Source organism: Daphnia pulicaria, chromosome 6 (genome assembly GCF_021234035.1).
Source record: "Daphnia pulicaria isolate SC F1-1A chromosome 6, SC_F0-13Bv2, whole genome shotgun sequence".
In the NCBI taxonomy this organism is placed as follows: domain Eukaryota; kingdom Metazoa; phylum Arthropoda; class Branchiopoda; order Diplostraca; family Daphniidae; genus Daphnia; species Daphnia pulicaria.
Window position 1 is genome coordinate 8,408,040 of NC_060918.1, and position 22,502 is coordinate 8,430,541.

At 43.4% G+C, this 22,502-nt stretch overlaps 1 long non-coding RNA gene across 1 annotated transcript; it reads left to right on the forward strand.

The window, feature by feature from the left end:
- Nucleotides 1-19,369: 19,369 nt before the first annotated feature.
- LOC124343104 lies at nucleotides 19,370-21,110 on the forward strand. The gene is made up of 3 exons (XR_006919161.1): nucleotides 19,370-19,447; nucleotides 19,545-19,634; nucleotides 19,920-21,110. It is a non-coding gene; the product is annotated as an uncharacterized LOC124343104 (long non-coding RNA).
- Nucleotides 21,111-22,502: the final 1,392 nt, after the last annotated feature.

Genomic DNA, 22,502 nt, shown 5'->3' on the forward strand with positions numbered 1-22,502 from the left:
CTCCCTTTATCCCTTCTACTATGTGAATGCGCGTGACTGTTTCCCAGGCCTTTTTCTATAATACTTTTTTTTTTTTTTTTTTCAATATGCTGAGATATATTATATATCTTCACTAGCTTACTACTACCGTGCTATTTCGGATTCCGCGGTAGGGGAGTACTGGATCAAAATGTGAGGGTTAAGAATCAAAAAAGAAGAAAAAAAAGGGTAGATTCGTTTTTTTATTCCAGGTTCTCTTCATCGGCGTATATGTATATATAACCATAACCAAAGAGTTTAGAAAACCTTTTGGTAGAGAGAGGCCTGTGTCTGTGCGTGTGACAAGGTAGTAGGTCTATTGTGCCGACATGAACCTCTGAATAGAAGATGACCATAAGGGACTTCTTTCATTCTTGTCTGACAGAGGAAAGTGAAGAACGGGGGTCCCGGTGAGGTCTCCACCCCGTTATTTTTTTGGAGGTTCCTGTTCTGACAGGCGAAGAATTCTTCATGAAGCAACAACCCCCTTCTTCACCGGCCGTGTGTACTATACATGTTGGAAAATATTATTTTCTTGTTGCGTCACACAAGTTTCCCCTATTTTTTTTTCTTCTTCTTCTTCTATTTTTCCGATCATCGAAAAAGGAGAAAGGATCGGATTATATCGGCATCCTCAAAATCCAAAGTCCACCTGGTCTCATGTGTAGCCCTACTTTTGAGTTCAACAGCTAGCAGATTTCCTATTCTTTCCTTCATTCATTCTTTTCTTTTCTATTTTCTATTTTTCACTTTTTTATTTTCCATTTTCAACTTCTTTTTTTTTCATTATTATTAGAAAGTGTGTTGCGTCATGCAATCACAAACAAAACGTACACAACACGCCCCTGCGAGGATCCTTCAATGAAAAGGGATTAGATTATCTTTCAGTTCTCTGCTGGTGAGATCTTGTGTTGCGCCCAACAGAATAATCGCGCCCGCCATCGCAGCAGTGTGGTCATCTCGACACAACGGCATTTGCTCTTTTCTTTTCCGACGACCCTCCTACTCCTCTCTCTCTCTCTCTATCCTCCTTTCAGCTTCTTAAGAGGCCATTTTTTCTCCTGTCGTTTCTGTCAAGCTTTGTAACATGCTGCTGTTAAATGGAACGCGAAAGACGCCGGAAGTGGCCAAAATTATAATCTATAAATAATTCGGCTAGGCCGTTTCAAAAATAAAATTCCCAACTTAAATCTCGGCATCACACACATAAAACAAACGTACTACACTTACTACACCAGTTGTTTTCATCAGATTTAATAACATCTTGCGACATGTAGTAAGTCGCTGTCCCCCGCATAAAGTCGCAGTTGGAAGAAAAATGCGGATGTTACGGGGGCCGGCCTGATTTACGGAACCTCATTACAAGTATGGAGCAGCAGGAGCAGCAGCAGTAAAGGCACGGCAGTTGAGTTGGTGCACGACGAACTGGCGAACGGAAGAAGTCGACCGGCTTGTGTTGTAACGCCATAGCAGCTCGCGAGGGATGTGGCCCACTGACAATTTACGACCACCAAATGGCAGGAGACGCACTAAAAAGCCGATAGCTTTTTTTGCTTGTATATTCTCTCCTTATTCTCACTTTTACCTTTTTCCTTTTTTTTTTTGTGGGGTTCGATACACAGGACAAGTCGACAGAGCCGAGGGGGGAACGAGGGAAATCTTATTTTGTTAATTGATTTATTCGCCCGACTACATAACGGACGTGCTCGCTAATTGGACGCGTCTCTGACCGCTGTTTGCTTCTCCGCGGCAGATCAGTCGATATTTAGCGTATTTAGCGCTTTAGAGCTCAAACCCACCTCGAGCGACTGACAAATCGGTGGACGGCGACTAATTGAGAGGTAACGTGTTTGGAAAAGGCCCTACATAATCTGACAGCGCCAAGTTTCTGTCCCACGTCCAGCATGCAAAATTATAGGCTACCTTGACAGGAGGGTCTGAATGCCCTGCGTATAGTTCGTTCCAGTCATTTGTCTTCCCTTTTTGTTGGCCTCCCTTTTCTTTTTGCCCGTCCTTCCTCGCCTTTCGTTACATTCAAAGGGATACAAAGGTAATAATAACAGTCGGCTGTGGAAACTAACTGACCGTAACGATGTCAAACACACACGCCAGTGTCAATTTGACGTTGATGATTTGGATATCGGAAATGGAGGAGTTGCGGGGGAGGTTGAACACCGATTGGCCTCGCAGTTAAAAAAAGGAAAAAAAGGGCCAAAAATGGAATACGCAGGCGATGTAGGAGAGAAAAAGAGCTCCGCCCCCTCTTTTACAAAGCCATTGTCATGTCTGGTCATTTTTATGTCCGTTTTCTGGACAATGCAACACCCCCGAAAAACGTCAGCGTTTGCATGGTTGTCTCAATTTGTTCGGTACACACACATTGCGTCCAACGCGCTCCGGGTTTGTCCGGCTTTCCAGCAGCAGCCCCAGTCATGCCTCCCCTCCCCCCAAACTTACAACCCTTACAACTAATAACGACATACACCGTAATCGTTTTCCATGCTGGGTTCAACTGGTGATTTTTTACGATTCTTTCCTTATATATTCGTTTTCCCCCCTTTTCTCTTCTTTTTCGGGGATTTACTTCCCGATCATGGTTTTTTAAGTTTCAATAAAACATGAACCGACTGAATGAGAGAGAAAATATAGAAGGGTTGAATAAATGAAGAATTCATTGACAAGAGGTTTTTTTTTATTATTTTTATTCAGCCGTCCGATTTCCCGTAACGTGTGTATTGAATCTCCCCGAATTACATGAATGGGGTTGAATGTACAAGTACGTCTCTACATCGACGAGCTTTTATGTGTGTAGTCGCGGATCAAAGGGCGTCCAACATATTTTTTTTCCCGTTTATTTTTTTTTTCCTTGGGAAGAAGAAGACGGGAGGGAGGCCCATCAGTCTAGCCAAGTATACGTAACAAAACTGACGAAAATAGCCCTTTTCGGTCGCTATAGTGTATAGGCGCGTATACTCGTCGCGTCAATCCCCTCGTCATCATATCCATCCACCAAAAAACTGAAACTTCTTCCACCCGACTCCTTCTTTTGGGATTTCTATTGAGGCCGAGGGACACGGTCCTCTTCTCCGTTCCCATCGACCGGTTGTTTTGTTGTCCTGTTTAGCAGCTAGAATGCTTTAAAAAAAAAAAGTACCCCACATTATATTTCAGTCCCATTTTCCCACTTCTTTTCCACTCTTTGGTTCCATTTGGTTGTTTGATAGCCAGATCAGTTTTGTTTTCAATTTATTTACATTTTTTTTTTTAAATTTTCCTAGTTTTTTAAATTATGTAAAGCTTTTCAAAGTTGTATTATTTCCATTTTGTCACCCTATCGGACGTGAGAGATGACGGCTAGCCAGTTCTCAAGCTTTTGTGTTGGTTCGTTGCTTTATGCAGGGAGGCCAAAAAGAAAAAAACAAGGGAAAACAATAGTCAGAAATGCAGTGAACGATTAAGAAACGTTCTCGGCCCGTATCTTCATTTACAAAAGGGCCAAGAAGAGAATGACGTATATTCTCTTAATTGAGCAACAAAAGAGACTCTCTTCATTCGCCGTTTCCTCGGCCACTATTGAAAATGTTGATAGTTTTTTTTTTCAGAGATTCACGGTCGAGAGGAACGATTTCGCCAGCGTCGACTGCGTCCGAAGACTTTGGCCATTATGTCAAACGTTTTCGAGTCTGACTCTCACCTCTCCCGGAGTCTTATTATGATGATTCCCCTTTATTTATTTCAGGAGGAATCCATCAAAAAGAAGCAGAAGACAAGGGTGGAGGAGGAGTAGGAGGAGGTCATCTGCCTCATTTTACGGACTTTGGCTCTTTTAGTCTTTTTGCTGGCTCTTGTGGGAGAGAGAGGCTGATGGAAGAAGTTGATTGTTTTCTATATATTTTTGGGCGCCGGTGCTGGGGGGCTCTTCTGGTGACGCCACCGAACGTAAAGTGGGAAATAATACAGAAAACCCAAGGATAGAGGAGATGAAGGGAGGGAGTTGTGGTCGGCCTCCCGCTGAGAAGATGGTCATCCACTTGTCAGCCTTCTGTCTTATCCGCCTTACTCACTCGGCTCTCTTAGGGAGAGAGAAAAAGAAAGGGGCCATCTTCAACCGCACACAACTGAAGAAAAAAGCCGTGAAATTTGAAACCCTCTTGCCGTCTTAGAGACCGGTTACGAAGACGTCGCTGATGGAGGGTGCTGGTGGTGCTAGAGAGCTAGCTGGCCGGGGCTGAGGACGAAAAAAGAAACAAATCTCCCAGTATACTACGTACTCCGGTACTCGGCTCCTCTCTTTTTCCCTCCCTTTCGGGAATAGTACACAACACGAAGGAAATCTCCAAATAATTCCAATCTGTGATCGAGACGGAGGTATTCTCACCGGACGGCTTATCGTGGCTCTTGGTGTACAATCGTAGTCAGTCTTGCAAGACTAATCGCCCAACAATGCCTACAACGGCAGAGAGTCTCGAGATGTCCCGGATGGTGCCGGTGGTGGTGGTGGTGTCGCTGCCGATATCGAGCCATCGACACCCGTGGAGTGTCGAGATCGATCAACTGAGCCCCGGCTCTCTGTTCTCCGTCTTCGGTGCGGGTGGCTCCGTGACTGCATTTCAATTGAAGAATTTTCCGGAAGAGAAAGGCCATTATTACGCCATACAATAGACATTTCTTCTTCTTCTTCTCCTTCTTCTTCTTCTTTTTGAATTTTTTTTCTATTTTTTTAAAGATGACGAAGACGACGCGGAGAATACTATATCTTGGAATTAAGAAAATATCGTCAACGGTTATATATACGCTGTGCGTTTCAAGTGGAAAATATTGTCAGGCGCCTTACTTTTATAGATTCATATGCGTCTCTGTCGCCTATTCTCTTTTACAATACACAAACATGAAAAAAATAGTCGTACACATGCCGTAATTTTTTATTCATTCGAGTTGCGTCTATTAAATACCGTTATGCCTTGTGTTATAGTTGTGGGAGGCCGACGACGAGAGTCTTTTGATATAATAAGAACACGTGTCCAGGGCCGCAATGATGATGATGGTCCCCAATTATTTAGGCTGCGTATATTATATTCATTTACAACTCGATATTAGGACATGGGAGTAGCCATCAGCCTATCTATATACTTTGGTGCGGATGGAGGGACGGCATTGTAGTTGTGACTCGTTTTTTTGTGTGCGCCAGCTTCTTAACGGAACGGTCGATTTCCATGCTATCCATCTTTTTTGGCCGATGGCCCGGCCTCAATCCCTCTGCTTGTAGACTAGGCACTCCTCCTCCTTATAATATACATTTGTCCCCCTCTATGTCATTGCTCTTGCTGGTCTCTTCTCTGCTTTTTCTTTCTATATTCAGCGGCACACACGGACACACACACACACACCCAAAAAAAGAAGAGAAGAGAAGAACCAAAGCGAAAATACACAACATATATATAATATCCCAATCCATTACGCTAGTCTGTCCAGTAGCCAACTGTCTCCGGAAGGACACCATAATCCTCTTCTTGGACCCCCTCTATTTTTTTATATACAGCACATCTCTGCACATATAGCGGGGCCTTTTCCCCCCTTAGTTCTCCTCGAGTCTCCATGTCACTGGGAAGGAGCATTAGTAGAGAAGAGAAGGGACTATTATAAGAATAGGAGGGAACCAAGAAGCGATTCGCTTCCTATGCCAGTCTCAGTTTAGCTGTGCGTATATACGTAACCGTTAGATTGTCCAGGTGAATCGCTTGGAGTCGAACAGATAATAAAACGACGTCTATGGCGCTACGATAGGTCTGATTGTTATACAGCGCTGTAGGTGCGCTTGTTGGAGAGCTATTTCCATCGCATCAGTTTGCAAAGCATCGAGATGGCCCTTTCCTAGTATATCTGTGGAGGTCGAGCAAGGAATATGGTAGAGATCTATAACATATCCATGTGTTGGTCGATGGTCCCCCGTCTCTCTCTCTTTCTCTCTCTCTCTCTCTTGGGGGGTTACGGAAGAATGCATCATACGCGGTCATCACTCATCGCTGGTCCCCACTGACACAAGGGTCACACACAGCCAGAGCCACACAGCAATACTGTAGCGAACCAAGCTAGTCTCCCATAGAGGCCAACGAAGGCCACATAGCGAACAACACACACACACACACAAAAAACGAGGGAAAACCTCGTCCATTGTCAGCGGAAAGAAAAAAGGGAAAGAGGACAACAAAAAATATATAGAAGCGAAAGAGAGAAAAATCTTATACCAGAAACGACGATGGAGGGAAAACGAGAAATATCGTTAGGCAGGAAATCCCGGAAGAAGAAAAAAAAAACTAATCACAGTTATAATGCTAAGCTATCGCTCGAATCGGACGGATTTTTGTGACGGTCTCTACCGAGATAGAGGGTTGACGACATTTTTTTTAGCCCCATGTAATAATTTCCTTTCATAACTGTTGAAGAGAAGAGGTGCGGATGAAATAGGGTTGACACGGCGCATTCGGTGCTGGCAATTGTTTTTTCTTTCGTTGTTTGTTGTCTTCCCCTCACGAGAGTTGGAGCACTTGTGTGTTGTTTTTATTTGTTTGTTTGTTTGTGTGTGGGTGGTTGGGTGTTGATGTGTTGATATTGCCCGGGTTTATGGCGCGCACCTCCACTTGGCGCGGATATATATACCGTACGATGACCACACACTCTTGGCTGGTTGGTTGACATATTACACAGCGGCGGAGACGGAATAGAACGGCACAGCTGCAGACTGCCGCAACGGTACTCTTTAATGGGTATATGGGTGTTTATATGCGAGCAGCTCCATGAGGGCTCCACAATAATAAGTCAAGTAGCAGCTCTACTCGTGTACACGCCAGGTTGAAAACACTAAAGGTGCGTAGATAATCTGTACGGCTGCTGCTGCTTCTGCTGCTGCTGCTGCTGTTGGCTCGTCTCGCATTCAGGTTCCGTTTCGGCCGCCATGGTCGGGTCGAGGACATTGTCCGTATGACGGGTCACACAAATTATACTGGTGTCAGCGGTGCCCTCTCATTTCTTCGTTATGTCATTTCTATTTTTGTTTGTTGTTCTCCTCTCTTATTTCTCTCTATTTCCCCCCTCCCGCGTAGTTGTGTCCAGTTTTTGTGCGACTTTTATACACCGAGCGCTCAATATGATGGGAAAGAAGAAGAAGAAAAAGAAGAAGAAGAAGAAGAAGGAGTCGAGGATGGAGCCCTCCACTTAATTTCTTGCCTGTTGGTTGTGCAATTATATAGAGGACAAACATAATGTTGGGATAAGTGGAGATGGAGCTACTGCTACCAGCCCCGCCACCGCGGCGGTCTCCTTTTCTCTCCCTTTCTCTCAGTTCCATGGAACATGGAGCTAAAATCATTTTTTGACGGGGAGGTCTCGTGATGAAGAAGAAAAAGGAAAAAAACCATGCGCAACAAATAAGAAGAGGAGAGCTTGCTTTGAAAATATATATAAATATAAATTATCGAAGAAGAATAACAAAGAAAACCCAAAAGATACTCAATTACCGATTAACGTTCATCATATCGTCGGCACGGCCTTTTTGTCCGTCAACTGACTAGTTCACTTTGTGTTACAGCTGAGTTGACCCTCGAAGCGGCAATTTTGAAAGTGAGTTTTTTTTTTCTTTCACAAAAGAATTCCACCTCTCTCCCTCCATTGAGGGAAAAAAAGGGGAATTAAGATTGAAAGTAAACTTCAACAACCGAGTAGCAGACGGTAATAGACGAGGGAGGCAAATATTGCTGCCGGCCTACGGTCAAGCCGAACTTGTTGGGCTGGGCGGGTATATGTATGTATAAACCGTCGTGTACTGTACAAGCCCATTCCATCTGCGCCTCCAATAGTTGTCAGATTCCTTTAGCCATCCGACTTCATTATAACTGCTCCACGCCCAATCCGTGTCTACTCGGCTTCTTTCGGTTCTTCCGCCCTCGCAGTCTCCCTATTATGTAACTAAAATTTCCAAGTGACTTTGCTTCTATTATTCGTCGTCAATATGGCCAAGTGTTTTTACAGTTGTTTCCGAATTCTTTTTCAATAGTCATCGACCGCCCTGGAAAAAGTGCTCTACCCGGCTCTACCTCGCTGTGCAGCGCAACTATACGTACTACAACATATGAACTGAAAATCTCTGCGCGATTCGATGAACTTTGCTGCGTTTATAGCGCCCCGCTGAGAACGCTCGCACGCCCTTTTTGTTTCTAATTTTTTTAACATCGAACTGTGAAAAAAAAAAAAAAAGATTCCACAGCCGAAAAAAAAGTGCGGGGAAGACAATCATAAAAATAACGAAAGCCCTTTCACACGGCTCGAATTGTTTCGAGATGGCGAGTAACGTTCAGCCGAAGCCCTTTTTTTCTTTCTTTCTTTTATACACACATAGACAAATCTACCGGGAGAAAAGCCGCACGCTGCCGAGGAAAAAGAAAAATCCATTGGCTAAACCACAAAGACCTGACTCGTCGTCGAGGACGTGATGGGAGGCGAAAAACGCACGACAGACAACGACCGCCTCTTCATTTTATTTGGCAAATGATTTTTTTTTTTCTTTCGTTTCATTTGAGTTTCCCCTGTTGACTTTTTCGCTCAATTTTTTTTTCTTCTCTTCTTTTTCTTTTTGATGGTTTCAAAGTGCGCGTTAACCTACTTTGATCCTCCGTCCGGATGGCGATGAGTCCCCCGGACCACGACTATAAAAATGATCGCTCACCGGATGATGGATACCCATGACCGCGTTTCTAGAGCGACGTGATGAGTAGCTCTGCTCGTTTCGCTAGGCCAAGGTAGCCGCTTTATCCCACTTCATTCCATCTCTACGGCAAAACACACACACAGGGCAACCTCATCTCCTTTTCCCGAAGGTAGATTGAATCGTTGCGAATTGCGCTGTGCTGGCCTCGAGTCGTCGCGAGTAGTAGTGCAGACGTAAAAAGCAATTCCGATCAAATGGCTCTTGCCTTCAAACACTATAGCGCCGAATGGAGAGCTCTGCTCCTATAGCCCAAACGAATAGGTGACCGGTACCGGTTATGTTTTTTTTTTTTAAATTCTCCGTTGCTCTTTTTTCCCTCGGCATTTTTTTCCTCTCTTAGCTATATTTTGACATTCCCCCAGTGCGCACAGCAATATCCATTAAAGATGAGCGCTGGAGAACTGAGCAATCGATCATTTCATATGGAACCATGCAAGGTTTTTTTCGTCTCGGTTCTCTATCTCTCATTCTTTTTGGGCCCATTCCCCTATTTATTTCCTGCATTTCTTTCCTTTTTTTTCGTTCTTTCTTTCTTTCGTTTTTTTTTCCCATCTATGCACTGCGAGTGAGTTATAAATCGACCGAAGGCCGGCTGTAAATTCAGCACGATTCGATTTGTTTTATTATTGCACTGCTGCTTGCTTATTGTGCGCGTCCTGGTTACATTTATACCAAATTCCCTTTTTTTTCTCTTTCTCTTTCTTCTTTTCCAGCAGTATATCCGTCAGATATTTTCTATAAAAAGGACCAGATTCTCCAACTACTTTTTCCTTTTTTTGTGTTCGAGTATGTGTGACTGGCCCTTTGATTATGAAAACAACAATCGAAGAAGTGAAATGGATTCGATGCAAATGAGGGCCGAGATTTGATGGATGCCACAACTCGAACGGCCCATTCTTTATTTATTGTTATTTATTTATTTTGATTTTCATATTCTACAAAATGTTTGTGTGTGTGGGGGGTTGGAGGCGCTCGAGGAATTGAAATGAAACTCGTACATATGAAGATGTCCGCTGTCGAGATCCTGCCACTTCTGGAGGAATATAGACTTAGCATCACGTAGTTTTGTATAGTCATCGCGGACGTAATATTATGTAGCGTTATAGCACATGGCATCAACGATTTCCTATTCCATCTTCTGAAATGTTAATTTGGCCCTCAAACTCAAATAATGAATACCTAATATCTCGGTCCGGTTGCCGTGATTATCTGTCGAGGAATGCAGCCGCGGGAATCCCAGCAGCTCTCGGTGTCTACGGCTATGACTTTGAATGTTCGACTCTCAACCGACGGTTGATGCACAATCTCAACAGCATGGCCGGCATCCAAACTTGCGACTGCTGCGCGTTGTGACTGCAACCAACACAATTGTGGTGGTGCAGTATAGACTACGTAGGTACAGACTTTGATGATAGTTGAAACAAGCAACTTGTCGATCGTTATTTCTCCCGTCGTCACTCGTTCCGTCGTTTGAAACGTCTTCCATTTTCCCATTTTTTGTTTTTGGTTGTTTTGTTCGTTTCCTTTCCGCGACTCGTCGGTCGTTGTCGAAAGCGAATGCCTCGCGATGCCTCGCAACCCAAATGTCGATCTCATTGCCTTTCCAGTGTCATTTTCAATGATCGATACGTCATTCACTCTCTCTCCAAAAGTCACAATTCATCAGATTCCAGGTAGGAACCGACGAGTCTCTTTATTCTCCCAGTCTCCCACTTTTCCCTCCTCCCGTATATTTTTGTGTACATTTCCCCCCCTTTCGTGTGGCTGAATTCCATTTGATCGCCAGAAACTTGCGTCTTTCCTATTGACTGATACATTCAAATTTGAATGGATGGTTTGTCCTCCATGGCTCGCCACGGCCACATAGGACATAGCCTGCCAGGCCCCAACCAGAATTATACATCACACAACTATACAAGGAATCCTGCAATGTGTTTTTGTTTTTTTGGGCATGGAACAACGATAGAAAGACAGAAAAGAAAGGAAAAAACAACCAAGTTTGACATTTAATACATATGCAGTCCAGGCGTATATAGACGGTAAGCGATCCGTCCAATATATATAGCGAGAGGTCAGCATTATTTGGCCACAGCGGGATGTGATACCCATCGCCCAGCCCCAAACATAGCGCGTGTGGGTGCGCACACATATACGACCGGTACAGATCGTTTATATATTTATATCTTGTCATCGTTTTGGGACAACGTGGAAAGTGAGATCGCCGACTGGAGGGGAGAGAGATATACATTCTATATTGTACGCACTAGCTGCTAGCTCTGATTCGGTTGGATTTGTTACATTTTTTTTCTGTCTCTCTTTTCTTTCTTTCTTTCTCTTCTTTCCTTTTTTTTATTGACCATTTTTTTAGGGTCGATCCTTTTGGTCTGCTTTCTATCCAATAATACGGCGATTCTGGCGTTTATTGACGAGGAGAGAGGGTCCTGCTTGGGTTGGTTCCTATGACGGAATTGCGCTCGTAGACAGATCTCCATCCCCAGGCTGCGGTGATACCTGATTGATATCGCTCACTTTTGGAATATCACGTTCAGACGTCCGCCCTGCCAAGCCCACCATCTCCTTATCCACAGCGCAGATTCCCGCAGCGGCCGCAGTGGGGACAGACAGACGAAAAAGACAACACATGGAAGGAAAAGACTGAAATTCAATTAATGACTTTTTCTCTGTTTTTCCTTACTACTTATTCCCTCCTCTTTTCTTTAGTGTTGTTTTTGGTTTGCCCTTCATTTATTTATTTGGCTGTGCATCTGTTATAATCCGAAGAATTTTTGGGTGGCGGCTCACATGCGGCCACCCCATCGGTTAAGAAACAATGTTGAAATGTCATTTCTTGACGTGGACAACCCAAAAAAAGAAGAAGAAGAAGAAATCTAAGAAGACGGGGCTGTGTGTTGACGATGGGAGGGACAAAAGTGATCATCTATATATAAATAGAGGCTAGCTGAAAGAAAGAAAGAAAGAAAGAGAAAGAAAGAAAGAAAAAGAGAGAGAGAGAGCAATCGGCTGGCGAGCATTTACAGTAACCCAATGATGGATGAGGTCCGATGGCGTCGTCCGACTTTTTCTGGAGCGAGCGGAGAGAAGCGAAAGGACATTCACCACTGCCGCGGCGTGTCCAATTGTTGCGATGAAAGAAGCAAATCTCGTGACAGCACCCCCACCCCCGTCCCCCCACTGGTTGTCTGTCGCTGTTCCCTGGTTCCGTATTGCCACGTCTGAACTATATATATGAGATATACCGAGTTATGGACGCACACACACAAAAAACCAGGGGGCCACGCACATACACACACAAAAAATGAGAAGATGAGGGAAACAAGAGGTCGCGGAGGGGGCCACGGTGGGGCCTAGGGGACGTGAAATGAGGATCTCCTCGCCGCCACTACCGACGAACAACCACAAAGGACCCAGAAAGAAGAGAAAAAAAAATAACTAACAACATGGCACTAGGGTGGGAATTATTAGAGGGCAATAACCAGTCGAGTGAGCTTATAGCGTTGATGACGCGCAGTCCAGTTTCTGCCCTGAATCAATTTCTGTGTCAACTTCCCCTCCAAAAAGGCAAAAATATATTATGGCCGAGTCTCGGTCGTGTCGCGATGACGTCAAATACCTTAATTTGGTAATGTCGACGAAAACACGCACTTGTTTTCCTTTCGCATTCGGACAACTTCTGCTCCTCCAAATATTTATCTGATGGAAATATAAGATAAGGAAAGTTGTGAAATAAATTTCGGAATGAATTGAAAAGTTCATGACCAATTAGATAAAACCATCGATGGCGAAACATTTTTTTTTGTTTTATTTTTTTTTGCTGGTTTTCCGTTCTTGACGAACGACTTGGATTCGATTCGGGGTTGCATCCGCGTATCTATCCAGATGGAGGCGAGATCCATTTGGCAAGCGCTTCAACAAAACATGTAGGTATATAGCTTATACTGTATCTAATATATAAAAAGTCGATAGTGGGGTGGACACACACACACACACAAGGAATGAAAGAAAAAAAAAATATGGAGAGAACGGAGGAGGGATATGTTGGCTCGTAACTCATTCTTCATTGGTCCGCTTATTGGCCGCGATGGATGCCGTCCGGAAGTTTTTTTTTTCTCCCTCAGTTTGTATCTTTTCTTTTAGGTCCAGGCACACACATAGAGAGAGAGAGAGAGAGAGAGAAAGAGAAAGAGTATCTGGGCGTTATCCCCCAATATCTAACAGCTCCGCCATATAGCCCTTCATTGTTGCGAGGACCCTAGACAGTGGTTGTATCTCTTATAGCGAATGGTTACGTTATATCCAGTCTATATCTATCTCTTTCTCTATCTATATATACACGTATTAGACATGTATACAATATGTATGTATATATATATATAAATGTATGTACAACTGTTTGTTGGACTGTTTATTCCGGAGCCACCTCCACCCTCCGTATAGCTTAGCCCTCCTCCTTTTTTTGTGAGGGGAGAGAAATGCTGGATGCATTAGGTCTTTGCCGAGTTGCGGTGACGACGGCTGCTGGTGTAGTAGTGACTCTACACCAGTATGAGGCGAAATCTCTCGAATGTACTGTAATAAATGAGCCGGGTTTTGGAAGGAGGAGAGACGAGCAGAGCAGAGAGAAGGGATCCTTTTCTTGATGTTCGGTAGTTTTCTCTTTGCTCAGCATGGCCTCAATTACTCGGCTATGGATAATTAAGCTCTTTAGATTCCACTATCGCTGATTGGAGACGGCAGAGAGACGTTTGTGTTTCCGAGTTTGTTTGTTTTTTATTTGATTTTTTCGCATAAGAGACAAACTCTTGTGTGTAAGCCTCTTGAAGTAGGATCAAACGACAAACGGGTTCATCGCCATACTGGAATGAAATCCAACTCTACCAGTTCTCCGGCCACAGCCTATACTATATCTATAGCTTAGATTTCCCAGTTACAGTTCACAAACACCGACGTTGCATCAGCAGGTCGAGTACTATATATGTGCAGCGCAATCTGCGACCATTACCGCAGTGATATTATTATGAAGAGGTATTACGTTGGTGAAATGCACTGGTGTGGACGAGTGCACAATCTGGACCCGCCACTAAAAACTATGCACAATAATGGCCCTTTCTATTACATTCATAGAAAACCTCGGATTGCTGGTAAACCGAATGATCTAATGGGTAGTCCACTACTCTTTTTCGTTCGATGCGGAGGGATGAGGAGGGGACGAGGGACGCGGAGAAGACACATGTGTCCAACAGCTGCTCTCCTGAACTCTGCTTGGACCAGTCTTCCAACGACCCACGTAAGTTTAACATTCATCAATTCAGGTCGTCCGAGGGACTCGGCCTGCTGATGTGATGATTCTATACATGTCCATGTGCTGGCTAATGGCTCAAGTCATCTACGGTCGACAGAGTCCATGACGTAATAATACTGCGTCAACATGTCGAATCGGCAAGACCACCATATAAGAATTTTTTTTTTTTTAATATTTTTTTCAAATAAATGTTTGTCGCGAGGTCACTAGATATACCTTTCAAGCATCTATCAACAGTGCACAAGGCAGTCGTGAGAGTTTCAGGGTAAGCGACAGATTTGGAAATCATATTGGAGAGATTTGGAGAAGGAGGAAACCTATATGGTTGGCGGTTGGCGGTTGTCGGTACCAAACGGCCATGGCCGGTATATGAGTATGCAGCGCAGACATGCCAGTGTTGACATCTTGACCAAGTGGGTCCCTCGAGATAAGACTTTCCTCTTTTTATTTTATCAGAGTCAAAAAAACCACACAACATCCAGTCTCCAGAGTGGAGCAGCAGCAGCAGCGCGATGCTGTATGGCGCGGCTGCGGCGGAACACGGCTGCAATAACCCGGCAACAGCCAGCGGAAATGTCACTTGATTACGATGACTAGTCCAACAACCAAACAACTTTCCCACATCGAGGCATACTTGCGTAGTATATAGTGATTGCTACAGCTAGGGCTGACTTTGTTCCTTGGGTATTTTTCTACTTAATCGTCTATGAAGTCTCCTTGTGACATTGCCATGATTACCAAGTTGAACAGTCGCCTAGACGAACTGGAGAAGTAAAGCATAGGAAGAACGATAGACGGAAGGGGGGAAGAGAGAGAGCTAGAGAGACAATTTAATTTGCATAGTTACTGTTTTCGAGCGCGATAGCAGGTATCTCGCGGAAGCGGCATCATTATCCAACAATTCCAGCAGTGGTATGTGGGAGGGTGAAGATCCAACCCGAGCAGACACTTCTTCTTCTCTCTTGACAAAGCCAATTGAAATGGCGAACACCATATTATATCCGCCTGCAGCCCATGCATTATTATTATTTCTTTTTTTTTTATTCTTTTCGGGTCGTGATATGTTATTTTTCCTTTTAGTTAAAAGTCTAAGCGACGATAAGCGGAACGTTCTAAAATCGATATATCTTATACGTATATATTCTTTCCCCCCTTTTTATTTTATTTATTTTTGTCATTCTTTTTTTGAAACGATAGCCGGGTTCGAGCAGACTAGTAAAAAAAGAAACGTAAATGGTTAGCGTCGGCTCATACAATTAAAGGAGCGATTTGCGCGTCTTTTCTCTACTGTTTTTCTCCGATGTATTTTTTTTTCTCTTCTTTTTTCGTCACGCGTGTTTATGACAGTGCCGATATTTCCAGAGAATACTGCGGTTCGCTCGCCGCATCAAGCAAAACCACTGCAAAGTTTTGATGTCCGTTGCGATTGGTTATCTCTGATTTACAGGGGACCGGGGTCGGTAAATTTCAAGTTAACTGATAAGAAATCAACCGCAACCATTAGGACACATCGTTTCTTTTTTTTTTTTTTTCTTTGCTGCGTCGTCGGCGCTCGTCTTTTTTCCTCCAAAAATGGCAATAACACAGCAGTTGGCCGTGTGTTAGCTGGCGGTCACGGGAGATTAGTGGTGTGGAAGCTTTCTTCTGACTATTTCTCTCCTTCTTCTTTTCATTCCTCCTGTCTCTTTCCAGTTTCTAATAGGTAGTGGATTTATATCCAGGTTACACTGTTCTAGCCTTGCTCTATCCATTGCTCTCATATAATCGACAACGCATAAATCATAGCGGAGAATTCGAAAGCGGGAACAGGAACTATACACACGACGAGATGGTGGAGGGTTATAGCGCTAGCTATATTGTATCGAGTACGGAGAAGCAAAAGGAAAACAAAACAAAAATATGGCAATATACAGTATCGTTTCTACTAGGCTATTATATAATTTATTGAAAAATGCCATAGCATCTCCTGTGGTGAGGTGTCTTCAATGCGCATCAATGGATTATTTTTAGAATGGGACCACGGTTGCTGGTCAAATGGTGTCATTCTATAGGGACAACAAAAAGCATTCTGACTCTCGTCCCAGACCACCGTACTAGCTACTGAGAGTGTGTGTATGCCATGTGTATATATACATCCAAGAAGAAACTTGGAAGAGTTTCGATTCGTGCGACCGACCGTGAAATTCAACACTAAACACGGTGTTATTTGTGTCGACTATAGATAGAGAGTCTTTTCACAAATCGGCCCATCGACAGAGAAGGGCAACGAGACAAGGGGCTTGTGAAAACGGTGGGAAAAAAAATCTATTCACTTGATCAGGAGGCAGCGACCATTGGGTCGCTTCTGCCTTCTACTTGTTCCATAGTGACCAGGTCTGAACGCTGAAATCCTAGAACGCTTGAAAAGAGACAGCTCAGGCTACTGCCTGGCTGTGTTGAGGTTTTATAGGCGGGACTATATAGCAGATATTTTTTTTTTTTCCCTTTTTCTTATGTATAGTTTCTTTTTTGACTAAAGAGTAAAGACCAGTATTTGCTACCGGAGCAGAAAACTATTGAAACTACCGTGCAGCATTTTGAATGCGCCGAATGATAGAAAATTGCCTGAGCGGAACGTGTATACAGCTCAAAAGATGAGGATGAAGGGATTTTGAACTGCTGTCTGCTGTCTTTATGATGCCAATGGATAAATGTATCCAAAACCAACGGCATCATCATATAAAGGCATATTGACCCCGAGTTGAATGCTTGAATCGCTGGTTATTGGCTTCCAGAGTCTCTTGCTGCCAAAAAATCTCGTTTCCTTTAACGACGACAACTTTTAGAAAGATAACGGACGATGATTTTTTTATCGTCTTCTCTCTGGTTTCATCTTAGTTGTGTGTATTTAAAAAAAATTCAGTCTGGTGATTTAAAGATGGCTCTCTGTCGATTTCCGAAACCGACCAAATAATTTTTCTTGATAACCAAAACGGTTTTGACCGATTATATGCGTATAAGTCGATTTTGAATGCTGAATTGTTAGGGAATTGCTAGAATTATCCTCCATTAAGCTGAAGGCTGCCCTGCCCTAATAACTGTCTTTTATAGTGATTAATTTGTAATTTATCCAGAACTATCAACAGAAATGTAATATAGTTGTGCCATAAAAAAAAGATAAGCTTCACTCGGACAATATCACTTACTGACGAATGTTCTTTTTTAAAAAAGCCAAAAACAAATGCGGACATATTAATTAGACCGCTACTTCAAAATCCAGGGTAATATACGGTAATTGTTAGCTTTGGCAACAATTTGAGTCTGATTACAGGTCGCTGATTTGAAAAAAAAAGTTAGTCCTTTTTCCACAAAAAACTTGTTTGATGTTGAAATTATTTTTTTTTTGGTCTGATAAATCAATGCGTTCAATCGCGTAATCAAGATGAAATTCAGCATAACAAGCTGCCTTCGTTTCATCGCCATCCGTCAGACATCAGGAGTTCCAAACTTGAGAGTCGCCCTTTCTCAGGGCCGGGGTTGAGGCGATAAATATCGGATCTTGACGTTTTGACGATGTTATTGGTTTATTAGAGAGACATTTTGGTTTCCTGCGTGCCAGACTGCCAGCAGCGCTGCTGACGAAACGTTCAAATTTCTCTTTCAATCATCGCGTCGGTCGGTCGGCTATGGAAAACGAAAACCATGTTCCACGTCGTCCAGCGACTTGATAGTTTCCAACAAATAGCCGCACAGAAAGGCACGCTAGGAGAAGGAGAAGCAGAAGAAGAAGAAGAAGAAAAGTCATGAAGAGAGAGAGAGAGAGAGAATGCGGGAGGGAAGGAAGAGGTACTGTAAAAGGGATAGAAGGAAACGAATGAGTGATGCAGCCTCACGGCCAAAAAGGGGTTGTACACGCGCATCGTAATAACCCGGGCTCCGCGTCAGTAACAAGATCATAAATATCTAAGATGGCGTAATGTTCTAGCCAACGTGGGTGGCTCTTTGATGGCTGTCCAGTGCTCAGTTTCCCGAGTCTCATCTTCAGCAGCACACCACGATACATAATCTTGTGTGGCGACTCGATTCCCGGCCCACTACTACTGGCAAGGTGGGAAAAATGTATAACGCAGAGCCTTGACGTAATACGAAAAAGAAGGGAGAGAAACAAAACAAAAAACCAAAAAAAAATGAAGCAGAACACGGTACTCTTTGCCAACCAGTTTATAAGAAAGAAAGAGCGAGAGAGAGGAGAGCATAGACGAGAAAACATCAACAACGCAACAATGCATCATTATAAGTTAATATGATAATGAACCAATCTTTCTGTTTACGTGAAAACAAGCCCAAGAGCCAGAAAAAGAAGAAGAACAAAACCTAGAGAGATGGGCAAAGAAGAACGAGAGGCTCGTCTGGAAGAAGAAGAAGAAGAAGAAGAAGAGTTTCACCCAGAACCGTTGACCACCAGCATCGTTTTTGTTCTAGCGAGAGAGTCAGCAGGCTGGGAGCGAGCAGCTAGAGAGAGTGGCTATGCGTGGGTTATGCACGTTTCTCTCTCTCTCTCGACCGGATCGAGTCGAGCGTCTGAGATGTTTGTGGGTTTTCTGGAATGAGAACCTTGAACTCGACTCTTCATCTTCGCCTCTTCTCTGGCTGGCGTCGTGCGGACCCGAAAGTCATTAGCTGGTTATATGCGACCATTGGTCATTCCGTGCTGCACCGAAACAAGAAAGAAAATAAACTTGGAGCCCATCCGCACAGCACAAAAGCATGAAGTGACCGTGGCGAATCCGTCACGACAGGCGAGGCCTTCGTTCTTCTCTCTACCCGGCGCCTCCCGACTTGAGGGAGAGAAGGAGAGAAGGAGAGAAAGGGAGGACACGCTCACGCTGATTACGGCGTCTTTTCTTGTGGTGGTCACGGTGTCCCGGGCATATCCCGCACCGCCGGCCGTCCTATGCTCTACAGTCTATATATATATAAATACATAAATGTGCCTTTCGTGTGTAGATAGACACGAAATTAAAGAAGAAGAAGAAAAGGGCAGACGGGAAAAAAAAAGAAAAGATTTGCCTCTACGACATTGTGTTGCGTAAAAAGGGTCGAGAGATCATCCGGCGAAGGGAAGACGGCTATTAGACGAAGCGGACCAGATGGCCACTGGTTGCGGTCACTGTTACGCACCAGAGTTTATCTCATTTTCTCTTCTTTTTTTCTCCCCCCCCCCCCCCCCCTGCGTTTATGTGTGTGTGTAACTGCGTATGTATATATGTAGACGTGTGTGTGGGTTGGTCTTCTTTTCAGCACGATATCATTCTGCAGCAGACGTGGTCCACTCTATCATTAACGTGTTTGTGTTTCCCACGTATACGGTATACATACGCATCTTCTTCTTCTCTTTTGGCTTGTTGGCTGGAATAGGCCGTTTACAACAAAGCAACCATTTATCTTTGAAATTCATTTCGACAGCTTACGACACGACTTCAATTAACAAAGGACAAAAGAATACCACTCGAGAATTACACACATCTCCCGTATTCACAACCTGAAACTATTTTTGTACGGTGTCAGTTTTAACAAATCATTTGCTTATTCTTTTCCCATACAGTTTTTATTGGAATAATTATTACGTTAAACAAAGTTCATTCACGACGTGTACGCTTTATTTTGTGATGTAGCTAGCTGATGCATATAACTGAACTGCTACTTTCAGACAAACAAAATAACTTGATGATAAAACAAAGCGCCGAAAAATAGTTTTCTTAGAAAACCCCGTTTCCCGATGAGGATCTCGATCTTCTGGAAATAGTTAATGATTAGTTTGATTTCCTTATTTACCAACAGATGCGAGAGGTGTCTATAAACGGAAGTCGTGCGACTGTAAGAGCGGCGGGTCGTGTTCTTCCAGGAGACTGAGGCATGAGAGGTTATACAGTTGTTATGTACGGACTTACGCAGCCCGGCAAGATGAACTTCCCTTCCTGTTCTCAATTTCAGTGCCATTCAGAGTTGTTTCGTGTATATACTGCATAATATTTTTTGGGGATATTTTCCATTTTTTTTTTTTTTTTTTTTTTTTTTTTTTTTGTGTGGGGAGGAAGGTGTTGTTTTGTTTTCGTGGAGCTGTAGAAAAACAAGAGGACGCGCACGCAGCAAGGCCTCTCGGTCGTGTTCGTAGTGAAAACGTGCACCAGCATAACTGCTGGTAACCCTTTTTCCTCCTCTTCTTCCTCCTCCTTATATTTCCCTTTGCCTCTTCCCGGTCTGTCCCTCATTTTTCGAATTATTGATCACCTCGCTCACACCTGGAAGACTGGAAAAAGCAAGGGCTAAAGGCGAGAGGATGCTTTGGACTGGAATAAAGAACAAGTATATTTGATTCAAGCCTCATAGTATAAGGCTGAGGGAAGTGCAATGACACCCATGCACGTCCGACGCCAGGCCGGAATTATATAGCGCACGTCAGCCACAGGGTCATCCATCAGTATTTCTTTTTTAATTTTTTCATTTTTTGTTTTTTTGTCTTTTCTCCTTTCAGAGACGAAAAAAATTCGGTTCGTGTTGCTTCATTTAGTGGATCTTTCATGTATATTTTGTATTCGTTGACCGTGATAAATTTATCTTATACATATATACGTATAAAGCATCAATTGAAATATTTACTGCTTCCGCTGTCTGGAAGTGACCGAAGAAAAAGAGCCATGCATCACACCACGCGCTTCACGCAGTTTAAATCCTTCGAAAAGTGAACGCCGAAATGGCTAGCCGATTGCAATCTATTGATGCTACACATTTAAATAACAGTCGTTGCCCCCTCCCGCTCTTGAAGCGGTGCCGTTTTCCAGTAGGATGGTTTTGATGCATTAACGACTGTAGCTGTTGTGAGGTCGCAACCTCGCTTATTTCTCTCTCTCTCTGACTCTTTCCTCCAATGCAATGTCTCAAAGTTGTGATTTGCGCAAGTGTTGACTGTTGACTTTTGAGCTCGTCGTCGTCTTGATCCAGCGATGTCGCTATTGATCCGTTCGGCTTCGTTTAACGCGCCTATTGGCGCCTATGCTATCCGAACCATTGACGTCAAACCAACAAAAAAAAAGGATAAAAATAGAATTGTAAAGCAAAATATTGACTCTAACTCTTGGGCACAATGCAACACGGAACGGTAAATCAGTTACAGTACGGCTGTTTGAAAATAAAAATCTCAATAGTAGTGTAGTAGTTGAGTGATTCGGCCGTCTGTGTCAGGAAGAAAAGTCGCATTATGAGGATTGAGGAACCTTTAGTTACCGGTATTCGTTGCCGGCGACACCCGTTGAGGCGAATGATTTTGACAGCGGAAGACGCGGTGAATTGACACCCCACAGTTTTGAGATCGCCATTTGCGTCATTTAACGGATGCGCTCGACAGAGTTCTGGAGATAATGGCACGTTGATGTGCATTAGAATAGAAAGTGTCGGAGAGAATAAGGAAGTCACGGAAGATTGTTACGAGAGGAAGACGAGAGAAGACTCCATCAACAGGGAGTTAAGGCATACAATTTGACTGAGGGTTTTTCTCTTTTTTTATTATTTTTTATCTATTTTTTTTTAGGAGGAGAAGGTAGGGGGAGGGAGGAAGAGGATGGGGGTAAGAGTGCAAGTCGAGGACAAGAAGAGAAGAAGAAGGTGGGTGGAAAAGAAAAGGTGTAACTTGTGTAACAGGTGTGGTTGTACCGGATTGACAAAGTGCTGCGGCACACGCCTTCTCCATTGCAAGTGTCCATTCTTTCGCTACAAATGGGAATCTCTTCCGCCTGCGACAGCAGCAGAGCTTTTATTTCCTAGGTGAAACGCGCCCTTCCATGTATTTATTTATTATTTTTAATGATCCTTTTACAGGTTGAATGCCAAGGTGGGCCACCGTAATAGTCCACGTCCTCTTCACGGTGTCCACCGCTGTCTTCGTCCTTTTGCAGTCTCAGACTATTATTTTTATCTCGATGGCGTGTTGTACACACGCCTCGTACAAAAATGCCCAGCTTTTTTTTTATTCCGTCAGGGTCGACATTTCTCTTAGAACTTCCAAGTGGACAATATGGCCGGTTATGACGAGTGGCACATCTTGGCCTGTCCCTATTTGTCTTTCGTTTTTCTGTATCGATATTTGAGTTCAAACAGTCATCTCCCATTATGTGCTATACTGAAAGTTGTGAATTGATTATGATTGTGAATAGGTTAAGTCACGTCAGGTATTCCAATTGTGAACTTTTAATCGAATTTATTTCATTTGGGAAAACATTCCGATCCATTACGTATTTATATTATGTGCCATATAGAAAAGTTTACTGTATAACAAAAAACAAAGTTGTTAAACTTTTTTTTTTTCTTTTCTTCTTTCCTTTTTTTTTAATAAAAAAAAAATAATGTGATGTAAGATTGGGCATGAAT